Here is a 21091-nt window from a genome sequence, read left to right as displayed (position 1 = left end):
ACCAGCACCATATACAAGCCCCATATGTAATTTTTTTTATTTTCTCATAATACAAGACTTGTATGTAATTTTCGATTTTCTAATTGCTACATAAAAAAGTAAAAAGAAACAGGTGAAGTTAATTTTAATATATTTATTTAACCCAATATATCCAAAATATTATCATTTCAACATGTAATTAATAAATGATTTTACATTTTTTATACTAAATTTTTGAAATCTGGTGTGTATTTTATATTTCCACATCTCTCAATTCCCGCTAGCCACAATTCAAATACTCAACAGCCACATGTGGCTAGAGGCGAGTGGTTACCATATTGAATAGCATAGAGTCAGACACTAACAGCAATAATTACTTTATGGAGTAAAAAGTGCTTTAATAAAGGCTGTCCAAACCCTCTAGGGGAGGAAATCACTACCTCTCCCAGAGAAGGATGGAAGGCTTCCTGGAGGAGGTGACGGTGGAAAGATTAAAAAATCTTTTGACAGCTTATATCTTTCCTCCTTCTTTTAATAAAACATTCTTTTCTACCTCATGATAAAAGTAGCACACACTCATTGTTAAAAAATAAAGCTGATATAAAGGAGTTAAGAAGGAAAACAAAAACAACCCATAATTTTGCCAGCCTGAGAGCTATTGTTAATGCTTTGATCCAGTTCCTTCGAGGCATTTTTCTAGGTCCAAGTATTTTGCACATAGCTGTATGCACAGTGTCTGTATGCACAGTGCTGCGTCCTATTTTTCTCCCACCTACCACTGTGGACTGAGCCTTACCCTGGGTTGTTAAAAACTCAGAGGTAACAGTATTGCTATGGGCTATGTACTACGTAGTCCAGGGAAGACATGGCCATAAAGCTGGGAACTCTTTCGTGTTTTCCTGCTTCACCTGAAGACACCTGCAAACACAGCTCTTCTTTGGATGCCCCTCTGAGCACAGAGGCTGCATGGATTGTGGAGAGGAGCAACTAGGAGGGGTGGGTCCCCTGAAAGCCACCCCGTGCCTTATTTCTTCCCTGCCAGCCTGAGTCTTTGTGACTTGCAGCTGGAGGAGGCTGGGCTGGGCTGTGGCTCTGAGCGGCCAGTCTCCCCACTGCCACCTGGCGGCCGTGAAAGTGGATGCACCCTCCAAGAGCACCAGCAGAGTGGAGGTTGCCTGAGGCAGGAGGTCCTGGGGTGCTGGGTTTCCATTTTTGATCCCTGGGTGTCCACTCCATTCCATGACCAGCCTTTGGGGGTGGAGGTCACCTGAGTTTTGGAGACTAAAAACTCCTGCTCTCATTCTGAAAGGTCATAGCTTTGGGAGAGGAAATGCCTGCTATCAAATACAGCTCCTCCTATGAGCCCTGTGACCTCGGGGTAGCCACTTCCACTTTTCTCTGTCTGTTTCCTCATATGTAACATGGACTAAGACTAGTGTCTATCGCCTAGAATCATGAGGCTAAACTAAGATAACACGTGAAATGCTTAGCACTGAGACTGGTCCCTAGTTAGTGCTCAATGTTTTTAATTATTTGATGTCAGAGGGAAACTAAATGCTAAGTATAGGGGATGGATGTAATTTAGTCTCATCCTCTTTCTCTCGCTCTCCGCTCTTAACTCTCCAGCCCCTGGAGGGTTTGCCTGACACTCTAAATCTCCAATTGAGCCACTTTCCTGCTCAGAAGTCTTCGATGGCTCCTATTGCTCACTGCAATAAATACAAACTGCCTCGCTTGGCAGTCAAGGCCCCTCAGGAAGGGGACCCGGCCCACCTTCCCAGTCTTGTCTCCCACTGTTCACCTCCAGGTCCCCTCTGCTCCAGCCAAACTGCTGTCCTCAGGGCTCTAGCAGCACCCTCCATTCCCACCTGTAAGCCTTTCTCATACTCAGCTTCACTCAGGACCACGTTTTCCCTATCCTGTCTTCCAGAATATTACTCATCTTCCAAAAGCATCATCACATACCGCCTCCTCCAGGTATCCTGCCCCTCAGATCAACTGCCCGTCTCCAAACTTCCCCAGCATGCTGATGGCACACACCTCAATTTCTTCACCTTGTATTTTTGCAAAGCAGCCTCACAGAGTGGAAAGAGTCTGGGCTTTGGAGCTAAGGGAGGTATGTGTTCAAGTCTGTGATATCTTGAGCAGGGAGGATACCTCTCCTCTTTGAGCCTCAGTTTCTTTATTTGTAATATGGGCCTAATCCTTACAGGCTTGTTATGAGCATAGAATAAAAGGACACACGCTAAACACCTGCCACTAGCAGATATCTGTGATACATTAATTTCCTTTCCCCATTAGTTCATGGCCCCCTCTAGAATGGAAACCCCTCAGGGGACACAGCATCCTGCTCACCTCTGAATCCCGGAAGGCCTGGAACATGGGTACTGAGTAATTGCTTGCTATAGTGAATCAAAACTTCTCTCCCACCAGCAAAAAGAAATTTCTTGGCATTGGAAACAGGTAATAAAGTGCTACCAAGTATCCATGAGCCATGGGAATTGCCACTTAGAGTTAAAGAGTCACTTCCCCCTGGGAGCTGGGAGGGCCTGGATTGTCCAGCTTGTACACAAGCTTGTGTCCTGGAAGGGGTGGGTGGGTGTCTGGCTTGCAGTGGGCAGTCTGTCTCCACAGCCTGTTCCCACCTGTCACTTACTTTGATCCTCAGAACAATCTTGTGAGCCTGGCAGCCCTCCCCACTTTATGACGGAAACAGCAGCCAGAGGAGGAAGTGACTTAGCTAAGGTCACTCAACAGACTCTGAATGCTGGGCTGGGAGCCAGGCCTCCCGACCCCCAGGTTGAAGCATTTTTGAAACTTGTAGCTGTGATGTGATTGGAAAGGCACTGCATTAAGTGTTAGGAAACCTGAGTTCAAATCCTAATGCCGCTATTTACTTTTTGTGTGGCTGTGGGTGGTTGTATCACTTTGTGAACCTGACTTTCCTGGCAGGGAGCTGTTGGGAGATGAAAGCAGCCAGGAGATTGGAAATGCCTCTGTAAACTGTAGAGTGCCAAATCTAGGTACAAGGTTGTTACCGTGGCCCACAGAGGCTGATACAAGATGCTTTGATCTTTGCGCCACACAAGAGTACACAGAGTTTTTATGGCTGCTTACTTGGCCGGCCGTTTTCCAGTTTGCTTCTCTCCTGGAGTTTAAAAGAGCTGTATTTATGGGTGCCTGGCAACAGAGATGCAGGGTGGGGTTGCTGGGCTGGTGAGCTGGGTGTGGAGGCACTGAAGGCCAGGAGAGCTGCCCCCATCCAGGCACAATAGAAAAGACCCAGACTGAAGTAGGCACTGGGGCAGAGTAACGCATTCTTTAAAGACCCTTGTACCTGAAAGGAAAAAGTCATAGAACCAGGTGTAGTTGAGTTCTCTAGAAAGGTTCTGGGATAAGAGGGGAGTTCCATTAGGGCAAACATTACAGCTGGGTCACATTTAAAGAAGACCAGGAACTAGGAGGTGTTCTAAAAGTATCTACCAAATGGGTGAGTGGATGGATGGATGGATGGATGGATGGATGGATGGATGGATGGATGGATAGGAGCGAGGATGGCAAGCAGGCAGACTTTCAGGAGGTGGTGATATATGAATTGTGGTAATTCTCTGGGTTGCCAGAAATTGACTCAGGCGTTTTTGGAAGGACACATCTGGCAATTAAATACTAGGAATCTCTACTCTGTGATCAAGACTTAATTAAACCCAGTAAAAGCCTTGGGAGGAAAAAAAAAAAAAAGCCTTGGGAGGCTTGACCATTATTTGTGATTACAGTGGTACCTCGGTTTTCGAATGTCTCCGTTGACGAACATTTCAGTTTATGAACGCCATAAATTTTATGGATCCATGATATCATTAGATAGTAAAATTCATGCGAAATTTGCAGTTTTAGGGGTTGATTTTAAAGGTCTGGAACGGATTAATCCATTTTGCATTACTGTCTACTGGGAAACCATGTCTTGATTTCGAACGTTTCAGAACTCAAACGGTCTTTCGGAACGGATTATATTCCAAATCTGAGATACCACTGTATTCAGAATCTAAGGTGTCTCTAAGCATTGAGATAATGATAACAACAGCTGTGAGCGGCTGTGCTGAGCAGTTTACCGATGTTGTCTCTTTCACCCCTCAAAATATTCTCAGGATGCTTACTTGAGGCTTCTGAGCCTTTTCTTCTCTGGGCAGGTTGTTCCCCTTCTCGCCCACCTTGACTGCCTGACCCTGTGCCTCTCAGGAGAGACTGAGGTTGGCCCAGCCAGCACTTCAGCCCAGCGTGGGCAGAACATTCATGCCACCACATGGGTCCCTGGCCAGTCAAAAGTCCTGCGGCCCTTGTGTCTCCTGGGAGAGGGAACGGCCCTGCCCAGGGTCTCATAGTGGGTTGGGGCAGTGTCAGGACTAGGACTCAGATTTCCTGGTGCTTTTCTGGCTCTGCATCGAGATGGAAACAGGCATCTGGGGTCCAGGAGAGGTTCTGAGAAGAGGAAAGGAGAAGGGGCTTTGAGGTCCAGAAGTGGGTCCCTAGATGTTGTGCCTCATGCAAGTGTTTGATATTGATGATGACAGAACTCTAGAATTTTTAAATCTGGAAAAGTCTCCCATCCACTTCTCCACCTCTCTCATCTTATAAATGAAGAAGCTGAGTCTCAGAAAAGGAAAGCGACTAACTTTCCTAAGGTCGCACAGAGAGTTAGTGGGTGACAATGTGTGGCATTCCCCGGGTTATCAAGCGGGATTGGCAATTGGCCTCAGACATCCACCTACAGGGCTGGGACGGAGAGCTCAAGGGGCGTCCAAGGAGACTAGGCGGGCGGTTCTTGTCTTTCTAGGGCCATCTCAAAGGCTGGGCAGAGTTCAGCATTGTAACTGCCTGAGATGGCATTGGAAAGCAGCCAGCTCGTCAGTTCCACCTATTAACTAATTGTCTATTATTTTCCTCTGGGATTAATTTTCAAATGCAAACGGTACGTTTTATCACACATTTGACATTTAACCTCCACCAATGGCTGATCTCTAAGCAAAGGCCAGACCTTCCTTTCTCTGGTGGTTCAAGGGGCCCCTGCAGACCCAGGGGAATTTAGGACTGGGGGAACATATGGGAGCAGGTTCATACCTCTTGTTTCTGAATTCCAATCCTGTACCATACCCATTGTATATTTGGGAGGAGCGAGCAGTAGGGGTGGCATGAGAGGACAAAGACTGAAAATCAGGAGCCTGTTTTCCTTCCCCAGGACATTTTCCTCCACTTAATTAATATCACAAGAGGAAGCTGGGTCTGCATTGGATTGTGGGGATTATGCAAATGAAGCCATGGAAAGGGTGATTTCTGAGCTCCTCGTTGTTCTGGCTGCAGTAAAGGCCTATCTAGAAAATACCCAACAAAGCCACAGCTGGGACTAGGATCATGGGCGAGGCAGTTGTAGGGTACTGGGCCCAGAGCTTCTAGAGGGAATCCGGGGGTAGTTTTCACTAGCAGAGAGGAGCTTGGACTGATCACCCTGCCAGGAACTCAGCCATAGAACCCAGAGCTCAGTTTTCCAAGAAGACAGCGGCTTAGGAGAAAGGATGAAGCCTTTAGAGTCAGCACTAAATTTGAATCCCTGCTCTGCTACCTGCTGGCTGTATGACCCTGGGTGAGTCTTTTCAACCCTCTAAGCCTCAGTCTCCTCATCTGTGAAATGGGGGCAGTGATAGCACCTGCATAGATTTGATGTGGGGACTGAATGAGATAAAATCCTTTAAATGCCTGGGATGCCTCAATTGTGCCAATTCTACCTCCTTTTCCACCTCCTTCATGTGGGATGAATATAAAAATAATTCATGTAATATAATAATAGTAGTAATATAAGTGATATAATAATATAACATCAAGCTATATGTACACACACACACAACAGTGAAAAATAATGTAACAGTGAATAGTTGAACAGTACCTATAAGAACTAGAGACTGTTCCGAGCTCTTTATGTACATGAGCTCATTTAGGGCTCACAACAACCCTATGAGGTAAGTACTAATACACCTATTTTATGGATGAGGAAACTGAGGTAACTTAAGAAACTTGCTAAAGGTCACACAGCTGGTGAGTGGCTGAGCGGGGATGGCAAGCTGGTTCCTGCGTATGGGCTGTGCCTCTCTGTTTCTCTCACCTTCCTCAGCAGAAAGAGAGGGATGGCAGGTATCTTGGGGTCAGGAGACCTGGGGTCCAGGCCTGGCTTTCCCTCAGAGTGCAGGGACTAGATGTTCTAACTGGCCATCCCTGGGAGTGTATGTGTGAGGAGGGACACATCTGCTGTGCTCCTGCCTTTGAGCCGAGACTGGCTGGTCAGGGGCCTCATTACCAGCTGAATAGGTGCGACAGAAAGGTCCTGATATTCATCAGGCTTGTCCTGCTCATTTCCAGTTGGGAAACTGAGGCCCAGAGAGGGAAAATAACCACCCAAGGTAGCAGATGGAGTTATTGGCAGGTCTCCTGTCTCCTAGCCCACAGCTTCCTTCCCTCCCAGCCCCCACTCACCACAAGGGGAATTGATTTCTGAACCAGCTGCCTCATGGGCTGAAAATGTTTGCTGAGCTTGAGTCATGAGCTCTGAGCTAGACACTGGGGTGGGGACAGGCACAAAGGCGGAGCAAACTTCACACCTGTCTGACTACAGAGACAGGCCCAGGCAGAGAGGGGAGGTCTGGGTCAGGGGCCGGGGGCACGGGGGTAGGGCTGGGGGGGCGGGGGGCAGAGATGAACAGACCCTGGTTCCTACCCTCCAGGAACTCACAGTCTGGTGGGTAACCCATCATACTAACAACCACAGCGCAAGTGGCATTTATCAAGGGCTTAACATGTAGCATACATTGTGGCACAGGCCTTATGCTCATTCTCTTCTTTACAACAATTACTGGCTAGTATAATAATTACAACAATCACTGGCTGGTATAATAATTATATATAAGATAATGTAATAATATCACATATAGAATATCACAGCCATTTTACAGATAAGGGCCTTGAGGCTCAGAGAGACTAAATACCTTGCCCAAGGTCACACAGCACTATAGCAGGCAAAGGAGGTGGAATTCACACCTAGTTCTGTAGGTCCCTGGGCCTGTGCTCTATTACCATTTTGTTCGATGTGGTAGCCACTGGCCAGCCAAGTGTGGCTATTGAGCACTGAAATGTGCCTACTGAGAATTGAGATGTACCATAAATGTAAAATACACACCAGATTTCAAAGGCTTTAGTGAGAAAAAAAAGAATGTAAGATACCTCATTAACAGTTTTTTAAAAAACTCTGACCCTACCACCTCTAAGCTGTGTGACCTTGGGCAATCTCTAAACCTCTCTGAGTCACATTTCTATAACTATAATGGAGACAGTAATATTTACTGAACTTCCCTTTGTGCCCCCATAACCAGTATAAACACACCTATCAGGATGCCTATAACATACTGTGCTGCTTATTTGTCTTCCCAGGACAGCAAAGGGTAATTGTCTGAAGCTGTGTCGTCCAATACAATAGCCACTAGCTGCACATGACTACTTAAATTCAATTACAAATTAATTAAAATGAAATATAATAAAAAACTCACTTTCTCAGTCACAGCAGTCAGATTTCAAGTTCTCAAGTCAACTACAACTTAGTGGCTACCATACTGGACCATGTAAAATGGAACGTTTTTATCACTGCAGAAAGTTCTGTTGGACACTCCTAGTTTAGAGCAGCACTGTCCAACAGGCATAATGCAAACCACGTGTGTAATTTAAAATTTTCTAGTAGCCGCGTTAAAAAAAAAAGGAAAAATAACCAAGTGAAATTAATTCTAATAACACATCATTTCATTTAACCCTATATGCCCTGAATACTATTTCAACATGTCAACAATATTTGTGTGTGTGTGTGTATGTTATTTCAGTATAGTTGGTATACAATATTATATTAGTTATATTCGTTTTAGGTGTACTCACCAATTTGGGTTATGCGTGGCCCTGGGCAGGTCCTCGGTCAAACCCATCCAAACAGTTGTGGGTCCAGGGCAAGATACAAATGGAGTTCCACATACCATATATCTAAATATTGAAAAGTTATAAATCAAACGAATCAATAGTAAATGAGTTATGACAAATATACCTACATTATAACAAATAATAAAATGTGTAAAGCTACAGTTTTTATGTAACTGAAAGTCAGCAAAGTGTCCAAGATAACTGAATCTAATTATTCCTGCACATGCTTGTGTTGTCTCTGGATGGACTGATAATGTCTGAGTGAGAGATAAAATAAAAACATACATGATTCATAAATTATTATATATCTATTCTATCATTTGGTTTTTCTTGTCGTTATTTCAGCAAAATCAGTAATTGTGTTGTTATAATCACAATTTTCCCATAATTCGTATTCTGTTGACAGTAATGTGAAATTAGGCAGCCTTTCTCCAATCGCTGTATTTCTTAGGTAGTTTTTAATTAATTTCAATTGGGAAACACTTGCTCTGTGGAGGATGTAGCAACAAATTGTCAATAATATTCGTAAAGCAATAGATTTAAATTAAGAAATGAGCCACGAATTGTGTATAGCAATTTTAAATGTAATGGGGTGGTGTATGATAAATTATGATTATTGTGAAAAATATTACAGACTACTTAATTCTTCATATAAATCCTATCATGTATATCTTGAGTTTTACTGTCTCTCAAAGCAATATCCAGAGCTAGCAGTCATGTAAGTGATTGGTGTCATGCTTGAGGCACATTACATCTGGACCTACATATACGAGTATAAAACTTAAGAGTAATATGAATTATTTAATATTGCAGAATGTTCCTCAGCTGCCCCGTGCAACTCTTGCAGATACTATGCCCTTTTTTGAGTACCTCTGGAACCACAAATTGGAACATGAAGACAAGCAAGGAAATGGATGCTTGGCACTACTGGGAATTTATGCACTTGTGCTATCTAAGAGGAAGGATTTAACAAGTTAATTAATTTGTTTTTTCTCTTACTGAAGAGCAAAGGCTTTTCTTACACTGCTAAAAGCCTCTGTGCTCCAAAGCAGCATCCATCTGCAGTGTCAACAGCTGCACAGCCCCAAGCCTTGGTGGCTTTGGATGCAGCCATCCTTTGTGTGGAGGACACAGAGCAAGAGATGAGTAGCAGGGCTTCCCGTCCCCTCCCTGGGGCCTGAACAGTGTCAGTCACGAGTGCAGATGGTGATGGTGATGGCATGTGCTGGCTGAGACCGAGGCTCCACGCGTTCTTTAATAAAGTGTTTGCGTGTGTGACATGTGGGGCTCTGTGCTCCTCATGTGTGGTCTTGTGGGCTGTGGCTGGTGCATGAGCTGTGCAGAAACCAAGAGTAAGTGTTTAAAAACTTTCATAGCAATATAGCATGGCTGCTACATCCAAGCTCATTTTTCTAGTAATTCATCTTTTTATAATTATTTTATAAAATGTCCTAAGACAAATATAATATGTTTCTCTCATTTCCTGCACAATTTTCCTACCATTGCTTTATGACTGTCATTTCGAAATAGCATTTTATATATTGGCATCTGTCTCATTGTGAGTTATAAAACTTCTTTTATTGTGGTAGAAAACACATAACATAAAATTTACCATCTTCACCATTTTTAAGTGTACAGTTCAGTGGTGTTAAGTATAGTCACAGTGTTGTGAAACAGATCTCTGGCACGTTTTCATCTTGCAAAGTGGAAACTACACCCTTTAAATAACAAACCCCCTTTCTCCCTCACCCAGCCCCTGGTAACCATTATTCTACTTTCTGTTTCTATGAATTTGTCTACTTCAGATACCTTACTAGTAATTTATTTTTATTGTCTTTTATAAAAGTATCAGCCTGCAACAGATTGGAAATTTAAAAAGCAAACTGGTCCTTTGCAATAAGATAGTTCGAGAAGCACTGCTCACCAAGTGAGGGGCCTAGGACAAGGGTTCTCCTTGTCCAGGTAAGTCTAAAGCATTTCTGATCCACTTTGCTGGACCTCCGTTTCCCCAAGTGTAAAAAGGGGTGCAATGCTCTGAAGGCTTTGCAGGCAAGCCACCCCGGGATGCTCTGGTCATTGGAATTCCCCGAGTCAGGACTAGTTGTCTGGCTGGGCAGCCACCCTCTGTCCCCTCCCAGTGGGCCCCATTCCAAGTCCCATTTCATGCACCAAGGACTCCTTTGTCTCCACTCACACCTGGTTTCTTGCCCTTTCAGTCACAGAAGGACCTTCTCCTGGATGATACACGCATGCAACTTCCACTGCTCACGTCCTGGCCAAAGGTTCCCAGCATTTCCCCACCAAATCCACATTCCTCTTTGGTTGACTATCACTCCTGTTTTCCGTGATTCACACTAGGGCTGAAAGAGACGCATTGAGGTTAATGAGGATACAACTGAAGTGGGGCCCCACATTCTAGAATTGCAGAGCCAAGAGGGACTTCATTCTATTTTTCCTCTTATTTTACAAGAAATACACAAACATTGCAAAACAACCCCGAAAGACAATGTATGTATGTATTTTTAAAAATCACCCATAATCCCAGCACACAGTGATAACCACCTTTAACATTTTGGTGAATATCTTGCCTGTTTTCTTACATACACTTTTAAACGATAACAATAATATTAATAGGAATGTTCTACTTGTTCATAACCTACTCTTTCCAGTCAACGATTTTTCTACTTCTACAAATGCACCGTTGCGTCATTAGTGTGAGCAGTTGCAGAGTATTCCTTTGTGTATGTTTGGCAATTGACAGGACCAATGTCCTTTGATTGGACACTTATTGTCTCTCTTTCTCTCTTCCCTTCAATATTATACACAATAAACAACATTCCTATAGTCACTTTTCTTCATTATTTCCTTGGAATAAAATCACAGAAGTAGAGTTTCTGGGCCAAAGGCTATGCATACCATATTTAAAAGACTATGATGACAGGATTTGAACTATTGACTAACACTGCCATCAAAAGTATCAAGAATGCCCATTTCAGCTCATACCTGCCAACACTGGGTATTATCACTTTTTATTTCATTGTGTTTTAATTTATATTTCTTTGAAGATGTTTTCTTTATGCTTATTGATCAATTATACTGAAACAGATTATAGAGCGAATCCATCCATCCCTTTATTTTGATGGCTGTGAAAACAGGCCCAGAGGTAAGAAACTTCTTTCCCAAGCAAGGTAAGGACCGACCAGAAGAGCAACCAAGTTTTCTGATGCCAGGTGAAGAGGTCTTTCCATGATTCTGGGACCCCTTGAGTTGAAAGTGGGAGAGACAGGGTTATGAATGGAGAACAGAAAATGCCCCTCCTGCGTTCCGTGTCACTGTGTCACATTAGATAAGTAACTCCCCCTGTCCGAGCCTCAGTTTCTCACGGGTAAAATGAGTAGGTTGGAAGAGTCAGTGCTCCGGTCTTTCTCAGCTCTAACATTAAGGTTATCATGTCATCTCCAAGTTCCTTGCCAATTCTAAGAGTTATAATGAAAATCTTGCATACACAGTCTTTTATGGTTTACAAAACTTTTCTGTGAAGTAGAGAGTTATTATCATTAATATCATCTCACAAATAAGCAAATAGAGGCTGAGAGAGCTAAATAGCTTAACCTGTATGAACACTGTAATTTCAAGCAACACCCCCAGCCGTCCTCCAAAACACCTTCTAACAAGATAGCTTCCTCAAAGCTCCTCCTGTATGAAAACTCTGGGCCTATCAATATCTATCTCCCTGGCACAGGCTATTCATTCAGCTACAAAATCACTGAGCCCCTACTCTGTGCCAGGCTCTGTGCCAGGGGTGGGGGATGCAGAGATGAGCATGGAGCTGGCAGTCTGGTGCGGGAGACATATCAAAACAGACCATTTCAGTAGAGGGTGTGATAAGTACTTGGAAAGAGGGCAGTGTGAGAGTGGTGGAAGCAAGGGGGGTGGCATCAGTCCCGATGAGAGGCATCAGGGCAGGCTTCCTGGAGGAAGTGTTGTCTGATTTTCATCTTAAAGAGCGAATAGGAGATAGCCAGATGAAGAAGGACAAAGAGAGTATTTGGGGCAGAGGGACTCGTGTGGGCAGAGATCTGGAGATAAAAAGAAGGAACAACACACCTTCGGGGATCTTTAAAAAGGCGGTGGGACTTGGACTCAATCCAGTAGATGGAGAAAACAAAGACATTTATTTATTAATTCATTTCCAAGTAACAAATTACATGTCAAAATAAATAATATCTTTTCATGAAAGATAACTGTATATTCCAAAAGAAAAGTGGTAGAGTGGCATTATTTCAGATTTTTGCTGATCTCTTTTGCATCTGGCTTATTATCATGAAAAAATGTTGTCCTTGCAAACCCCTGACAGGGTCTTGTGGATTCCCAGAGCACACTCTGAGGAGGATGGATTGGGTGAGGGGATCCTGGAGGCAGAGAGGCCAGTGCGGAGGCAGTTTTTTCATCCCACCTGGTCCTGGGAGCTGAGACAGAGGGGTGAGTGAAGGAGTGAAGGTCTGGAGAAGAGGCGCAGAGTTGAGAGATGCTGGTGGGGTTGGGAGGCAGGACCTAGGGCTTGGTTTTGAGTGTAGGACTGAAGCAGGCCCAGGGCTCCAGCTGCAGTGCTGGGTACTGGCTGCCCAGCCTGGGCTCCGGGTGAGGAGCAGTTTTGAGGTGTCTGTGGACCTCATGTGCAGTGTCTGGGCCCTGGAGAGGATGAGTTTGTGTGGGAGGCAGAGTGTCACCAAGGCCAGAGCTACCAGGATCAGGAAGAAGGTCCCCAAGCTGGGGTGCACCCACTGTTGTGAGAACAACAGGGGGAAGGTAAGGGGTGTGTGGCCTGGAGGAGGCACATCAGCTGGGCAGGCGGAGTGTGTGAGGGTCTGTCTCCTCCCAGCCTTGCTGAACAAACACTGTGTAATCCAAGCCAGCTCCTAGAAGGAGCATCCAAGGAGAGGCTTAGCAAGGGCTCAGCCCAAAGGGGAACTGGGCCATGGGAGGAGCAGGGCTGGATCTTGGTGAGGGTCCTGGGGGGTGCACACGGTACCCAGCTATGGGGTGGGGAAGATTCGGGGGCTTCAATAAGAAAGATACCAGAGGCAGTATTCCTCATCTTTGAATCTCTGCTGTGTTTTGAGAATCTAGGCACCTTGCCAGGAGGATTCAGGTTCTGGGCCAGACGACCCCGACGTGGGCCCTTCCAGCATTAAGCCACTGTCCCGACCTTAGCCCTATGCTCTGATACTGTTCTGTGAGGTCTCTTATGGTTGATTTGGGCTGTGAGAATCCCAGGCTGCCCTGGGCCTCCCTCAAGCAACTGGGTGAGCTCTGCCCATGTTCTAGCTCCATGCTTATATGGCTGGATCCAGGCCCTCAAATGATGTCATCAGTCACCCATCTCTTGCCTCTATTTTCTTCTCCAAGAATTTTGTCCCCTAGCATTCTCTTCATGTGTTGGCAAGATGGCTTCTTGCATAGCAAGCCCACTAAAAAGAAGCCTCCCTTTTCTCAATATTCACCCACAAAATTCCTAGATGGACTCCTGTAGGCCTGACATGAGTCACATGCCCATTTTTGAAGCGGTCACCATGGCCAGAGGAAAATGGACTATGTAAATTGGCCAGGCCTGGGATGTGTTCCCACTTTTGGAACTGGAAGTGGGGTGGGTGGGCACAGCAGTATCAGTCTCCCACCCCCCAAATTGCATAGACATCAAGTAAGGAGGGAAGGTCCCCTGAAAGAAAATCAGGAGGCTGCTGCCAGAAGGGGCTGGACCTTAGGCAGGTGATGGCCCTGCCTTCCAGGCTGACAACCAAGGGACTGATTGTCCTTCCTGCCTGGAAATGAAGGTCCAACACCCCCTTTCCTGTAGTATAGAGTCGGAGTATCCACACAGCATTTGGGGATCAGTCGGGCTTGGCTTCCCACCACCAGGCCATGTGACCTTGAGTGAGTCATTTCTCCTCTCTGAGCCTCAGTTTCCTCCTCTGTAAAGTGGAGTAAGTCTTGATAAGAAGAGGAGTGGACACAGAGAAGAGGCCATGTGAAGATGGAGTCAGAGACAGGTGAGATGCTGCCACCAGCCAAGAAATTCCAGGAGCCACTTAAGGCTAGAAGAGGCAAGGAAGGATTCTTTTCTAGAGTCTTCAGAGGAAGCGTGGCACTGCCACACTTTCATTTCAGACTTCTGGTCTCCAGAAGTGTGAGATGATAAATTTCTATTGTGTTAAGTCACCCAGTTTGTGGTATTTTGTTGCAGCAGCCCTAGGAAGTGAATATACCATTTGAAATGATTTTGTTGATTTATGTGTTTATTCTCCATCCTTTCCCCAAGGGATCAGCTCCATGAGTCCAGGTACTGGTTATCTTTGTCACTGCTGTGTCCCTATTGTCTGGAATAGCATCTGTTGCATAGCAGATGCTCATGAAATATTTGGTTCATCAAAGAATGGGTGAATGCGGGGCGGCTGGATGGCTCAGTTGGTTAGAGTTTGAGCTCTGAATAACAGGGTTGCCGGTTTGATTCCCACATGGGCCCGTGAGCTGCGCCCTCTACAACTAGATTGGGAGGCCGGATGGCTCAGTTGGTTAGAGCCCGAGCTCTGAATAACAGGGTTGCCGGTTCGATTCCCACATGGGATGGTGGGCTGCACCCCTTTCAACTAAAGATTAAAAACCGCCACTGGACTTGGAGCTGAGCTGTGCCCTCCACAACTAGATTGAAGGAAAACAAGTTGGAGCTGATGGGCCCTGGAGAAGCACAGTGTTCCTCAATTTAAATACATAAATAAACAAATAAATAAATAAATGTTTTTTTAAAAAAAGAATGGGTGAATGCATGAATGCCTCAACCCAGCATTTTTTTAAAAAAATAAACTTTATTGGGGAATATTGGGGAACAGTGTGTTTCTCCAAGGCCCATCAACTCCAAGTCATTGTCCTTCAGTCTAGCTGTGGAGGGCGCAGCTCAGCTCCAAGTCCAGTTGCCATTTTCAATCTTTAGTTGCAGGGGGCACAGCTCAGCATTCCACGCAGGAATTGAACCAGCAAACTTGTTGCTGAGAGCTCGCGCTCTAACCAACTGAGCCATCGGGCCACCCCAACCCAGCATTCTTTTTTTTTTTTTTTAAGATTTTATTGGGGAAGGGGAACTGGACTTTATTGGGGAACAGTGTGTACTTCAGGACTTTTTTCCAAGTCAAGTTGTTGTCCTTTCAATCTTAGCTGTGGAGGGCGCAGCTCAGCTCCAGGTCCAGTTACTGTTGTTAGTTGCAGGGGGCACAGCCCACCATCCCTTGTGGGAGTCAAACCAGCAACCTTGTGGTTGAGGGGATGCGCTCCAACCAACTGAGCCATCCGGGAGCTCAGCGGCAGCTCAGCTCAAGGTGCCGTGTTCAATTTTAGTTGCAGGGGGCGCTGCCCACCATCCCTTGCGGGAGTCGAGGAATTGAACTCCAACCCAGCATTCTTGCATGACCTTTTCTTAGACTGGCTGCAACCAGCCGTTCTAGCCAGGACCTCCTCAGGCCCTTCTACCCCACTTCCCAGATATTTTGCTTTTGATAAATTGCTCTGGTGACAGACCATGTTCCCATCCCTTTTTACCCTCAAACACATAAACTATCCCTATAGGGGCAGTGCAACCAGGTAGTGACAAACTTAGAGGTGTGGGAACCCCAGACCTGGTTTAAATTCTGGCCCTGGTATGCCTTATGGCATCACTCAGACTTTCCCTTTTGTCTTAGTTTTCTCCTATAAAAAATGGGGATAGGATCCCCATCCTTTCAGTGCCTGAAACACAGTAGGTACTCAATAAATGGTGGCTGTAGTCAGCTTTCTTTGGACATCCTATCTTCCCTGTGAGGCTTGCCTGCATCCCTTCCTCCTGCAGGAAGCCCTCCCAGACCACCCCTGCCCTGGTCCTGTTTACCTCAGCTCAGACTCACTGAATGGATCCCTTGCCGCTCAGTACAGTCTGCCTGAGATCATTAATTCTCTTTTTGTGTAGACGTGGCCCGTCTCCCAGGCTGCCTCAGCCGTTGGCCATGTTTTAATGAGGATTTCTCTTTGTGAATAAAGAAGCAGGCCTTTGATCTGCCTCCTGGAATCGGCTGTCTTTGATAGTCTGCACTGAGTAACTGCTGAGAGCCAGGCTGGGATTCAAGTCTGGGCACTCCTGTCACTCACTGTGGGACCTTTGGCAGGTGGCCTCTCTTCTTCCAGCCTCAGTTTCCCCATAAGTATAAAGGACCGATGCAGAGCATTCTGTTGTATGAAAATTAGCCAACCCATGAATTCAGCAAAATGTCACCTTAACCCCAGTTTCTTTTGTAACACTGTCCCCTTCTGAAATTTCCACTACAAATCAGCAAGTATCCCCAGCTCACTGATGAGAAGCAATGAGGCCAAGAAAGGTAAAGTCACTTGCCCAGGGTATGGGACAGAGGCCGAATTTGCACCCCCAGCTCCTGATCTCCCTTATTCCCATGATCCCTAAGGCCCATGTTAACTGGGAATGCTGTGGTCAGCGGGTGATACTTGGGAGTGAATCACAATCAGGACCCACAGGCCCATTCTGCTCTGGGAGGGGGCAGTCAGAGCTTTGGGCAGGAGGTCAGGCTCGGTATTGAGATGGGGGTCCCTGGGGACACAGGGCATGGGAGCTTTGTCAGGGGCGGGGTGGAAGAGACACCAGGATTTGGAGAAGAGACCATTTTTAAAGGTGAATCAAGTTCTTACATAATTCCTCAAATCCCTCAGTGGCCCTGGTTCTTAGGGATGGGAACGCTTGTGGGGTAGGAACACTTGTGGGGCCAGGCCCTTCGTGTGCTCTGGCCACGTCCACAGAGGAAGAGAGAGGCTCAGACAGAAGAAAAGAGTTGTCTGGGGCTGATGACAGGGCTGGAACTGGCTCCACACCATGATTTTGCACTGATCACACCCCACCATGCCCCAGAGGGACAGAATTAGTGGGGGAAGTCCCCAGGGGAGCCCCTGGTACGTGGAGAGGGACATACAGCCAGGTTCCCTGGGGAGACTATGTCATGGGCAGGGGTGGGCACAGGGAGAGCAACAGAGAGAGAAGAGGCAGTGAGCGAGATAAAAGAGACATTAAGAGAAAAAGACAGAGAAGCAGCGAGAGCAGCAAAATGATAGAAAGGAAGGAGGGGGGAGAGCAGGAGAGAGAGTGGAGGGAATCATGGATTCACTTTCATTTTCCGAGCAGAGCCCATCTAGGGGAATGGAGGAGCGGGACGGCTTACGCTGCCAGTTTTGACAGGAGCATAAAAACACTGGCCACCTTGCCCCCTGTGTGGCTCCTTGGTGGGCAAGGCATTGAGGGAGGCTGTTGGGATTAAGAGCCAGATCCCCTCAAGGGCCAGGAGGGGGTTGATTGGAGGCCTGGGCTATGCCCAGGAGCTGGGTGATCTACAGGGAGAAACAGCCCCTATCCTGAACTTCAGTTAAGGCATCTGTAAAATGGTCGGAGTTGGGCCTTGCGCTCGTGTGTGTGTGTGTGTGTGTGTGTGTGTGTGTGTGTGTAGGAGATAGCATCTGGGCTGGATATTCTGGATTCCATTACTTCTGGGCTCTTGGGCTCTTGGGCGTGGGGGTGGGGCAGCTGGACCACGGTCCCCTCCCTGGAAGGGATTCAGCCTGGGCCCCAGTTGCTGCCTCCCCCTGCTCATCTCAGCACCTCCCACCCCCTCGATCTGGCTCCTTCCTCACTCAGCCAGGCAAACCTCAGCCACAGAAAAAGTGAGTGTTTGAGGCCAGTCATAAAAGGGCGGAAACTCATTGTTTCTTTCTCTTCCTGTTCAGGAATCCCCCCTGCTCTGGTCCGTTGAATACCAACAGTGGCTGCCATTATTGGGCACCTACTGTGTGCCAGGCCCCAGAGCTAAAGTCTTTAATAGATCACCTGTCAGACCCTCAGAATTACTTCTCACAGAGGCCCACTTTACATATGAGGAAAAGGAGGCCAGCGTGAGGATATGAGCCAGAAGGTGGCAGGCCTGGGCCTGGGACGGCTGAATCTAATGCCAGAGCTCTTCCCTGGCACCACCCCAACTCCGGGACTACAGGGGTGCTGGACAAGCAGAGAGGTGAATTCAGGTCCTGTTCTGTTACTCTCCATGAGTAAGTCAACTCCCCACTTTGAACCTCAGTTTCTTCATCAGCAAAATGGGATGAATACTATTATCTGCCCACTCCCCAAAACTACTGTGAACAGTTCCACAGCTAATAATCGCTAACACTTTGGGATACTTAAACATGAACTGGACACTATTTTAAGTGACTATAACTAATGATTTAATTAATTTAATGCTTGCAATAACCCCACGAGGTAGTGAATCTTATCCCAATTTTACAGGTGAGGTTCATAGATGCTAACTGGCCCGGGGTTACACATGGAGTATTGGGGGCTGGGACTAGAATCACCTTCTGCCTCTGGGCCTCAGTTTCCCCATCTGTCAAAGGTTGCAGGAAGAAACATGGTTTTGGAGCCCTGGCTCAGCGAACCTCAGTTACATAAATGAATGAATTTAGATTCAGCCCTGAGTTGAGATTCCGGCTCTGTCACATAGCAGCTGGGTGACCTTGGGCAAGTGACTTAGCCTTGTTAAGCTCATTTGTAAAATGGGGTGCTGCTATGAAAATCTAGGGGATACATATAAAGGGCTCCACTGAGGCACTTGAGGGAGGACTTTGAATCCCAGCCTCTCCCCTGCCCCTCCTCACTGCCCCAGCCAGGCCCAGGGGTGTGGGAAGGGAAGGCTAACAGCAGGCGGGGATTAGCCCCAGGTCTCCCTCCTGGGGCCACGCTTTTAACCATGTTCTCCCTTGGATCAGCTCTGCCCCCTCCCAGGCCCTGGCCAGGCCTGTGTTTGCCGTGGGGATCTGGGCTGGCCTGGCCGGCTTTCATTCCCAGCGCAGCTTTGCTTGCTTTCCGCCTTGAGGCCGGGCGACCACTCGGCTGGACTCCCCAGGAGCAGATGGGCCGCAGTGGGAAAGCACGGCGGCTGGTCCTAAGAGGATTGGCGCCTTTCTTCCCACCTTTTGTGCCGCTCCTTGGGGCAGCCTGCTCCCAGACCACAAAGGCCACTTGTTTGGCTGCCTCTGGGGGCACAGAGGTCACAGCTGACAGCGGCACCCTTGGAGACGGCGGCAGCACCCTGCATGAGCGGGAGAGCACAGAGCACCCACGTTCCAGGAAGGACTGGAAGTGCTGGGCTACACCCTGTGGGTTCAGTGGAAGCCCTCTCCGCGTGTGGGAGCTTGGTGCAAAGATGGGGGGACACCTGGGGTAGTCTGTTAGAGGGGGCAGGCCCAGAGATGGTCTGTATCTCCTCCCATCACCTTGCTGGGAACCTGAGGCCTAGAGAGGGGTAGGACTTAGCTGAATCACACAGCAGGCCCTGGTTAGTGGTCAACCGGGGCTTGATCCTAGGGCCACTAACATCTAGCAAAGCTCCCTGCGATCTTGGAAATGTGGCCTCCCTTTCCTGCCCGTTTATTCTTCATGACTGTGGGTTATCAGGAGCATCTGAGAAGAAGAAGGTTGGGGCCAGCAGAAACTGAAGGGGCTTGGCAACTTGACGCCTGGAGACCCAGGAATAGTCCCAGAAGGAGCATCTGACGACACCGTTTGAGGCCACGCTCCAAGTGAGAGGAGGCAGCTAGGGAGAGGAAAGGACAGGAATTATCTCACCCGTGAGTTTATTTTAAAAAATTGCTGATCGAGTGCCTGCTCTCCAGTGGGCGCTGAGAAAACAGAGGAGGAAGATTAGATTCCACTCTCGAGGGTCCTCGGCGTGCTAGGGGCACAGATGTGTACGTACTAAGCTCTAGACTAGAGTTTCTCAGCCTCAGCACTCTTGACATTTTGGGGCCAGATAATGTTTGTTGCGGGGGCTGTCATGTACGTTGTAGGACGTCTAACAGCATCCTTGGCCCCTCCCCACTAGATCTCAGTGTCACACTCCCCAGGCTGTGGCAAACAAAAATGTCTCCAGACATTGCCAAATGTCTGGGGGGTTGGGGAGGGCAAAATCACTCGGTTGAGATCTCACTGATCTAAACTAATTTTGGTCACCCGTCTGTTTATTCATTCAACACGTATTTCTTGAGTGGTGTGCTAAGGCCTCGGGGTATAGCTGCAGAGTTACAGGTGTTGAGTTCACGCCTATTGAGTTCACGCCTGGAGGAGGGAGTGAAATACTCCATACAGGGAAGAAATGGGGGCCAGGGTTACCAAGAGGCTCCTGGAGGAGGTGACACTTAGCCAGACCTGGAAGGAAGAGGCAGAGGGACTGGACAGAGGAAGTGGGTAAGAGAAGATGTCAGGCTGCACAAAGCACAGTGGTCATCCTGGATTTGTTCCCCAGAGGTTCTCAGGTCACCTGCTATGTGCAGGGGGCATTTCTGAGGCTCAGATAGACTAAGACAGGCCCCTGCCAACATACAGAGGGTTTGGGACATGCAAAGAAGGGTCTCCACTCTCTCTGGAGGTTGCAGAGGGATCGGGAAGGGTTTCTCAGAGAAGAGGAGACAGGAGCCAAATCTTGAGGGTGAGTAGGCAGGGGAGAAAGGGAGGCGATGCGGCAGAGGGAACAGCCCCTGCACAGGTCACAGAGCATGAGAGGGTCTGAAGCTTTGGGGAACTGCAAAGAGGCTGCTGGGTCAGGAGCACAGCATTGTGACAGCAGAGGGAGGGAGATGAGACAGGAGTGGGAGGCGGGGGAGAGGGACTCAGCTAAAGAGAATGAACTTTATCCTGGAGGTGCTGGGGAGTCATGGAGGGCATTTGAGCAGGGGAGTATTTTTATTCTAGAAAAATTGCCGTGGCTGCAGTGAAGAGACTGGGTCTGAGGGGAGCAAGACAAGAGGCAGGGAAGAGTTGCCGAGATTTAGTGGTGAGATCAGGGTGGAGGTGAGCCTGGAATGGAGGGGATAGACCCCCGAGATACTTAGGAGGTGGATGTGTGGGTCTGAGGGAGCTGGAGGCGGCTTCCAGGCAGATTATGGGTGTCTGGCAGTGCAGCCCCGAAACGAATCACCAGATTAGAAACACCAGATAAAAGACCAAGTAGAGGAAGATATGCCTGTGAATCTCAGAATACAAATT

The sequence above is a fragment of the Rhinolophus sinicus genome, chromosome 14 (assembly GCF_057876585.1).
Source record: "Rhinolophus sinicus isolate RSI-liver-muscle chromosome 14, RSI-T2T, whole genome shotgun sequence".
Taxonomy (NCBI): domain Eukaryota; kingdom Metazoa; phylum Chordata; class Mammalia; order Chiroptera; family Rhinolophidae; genus Rhinolophus; species Rhinolophus sinicus.
The sequence above is the reverse complement of the archived record's forward strand: the minus strand, read 5'-3'. Positions refer to the sequence as shown.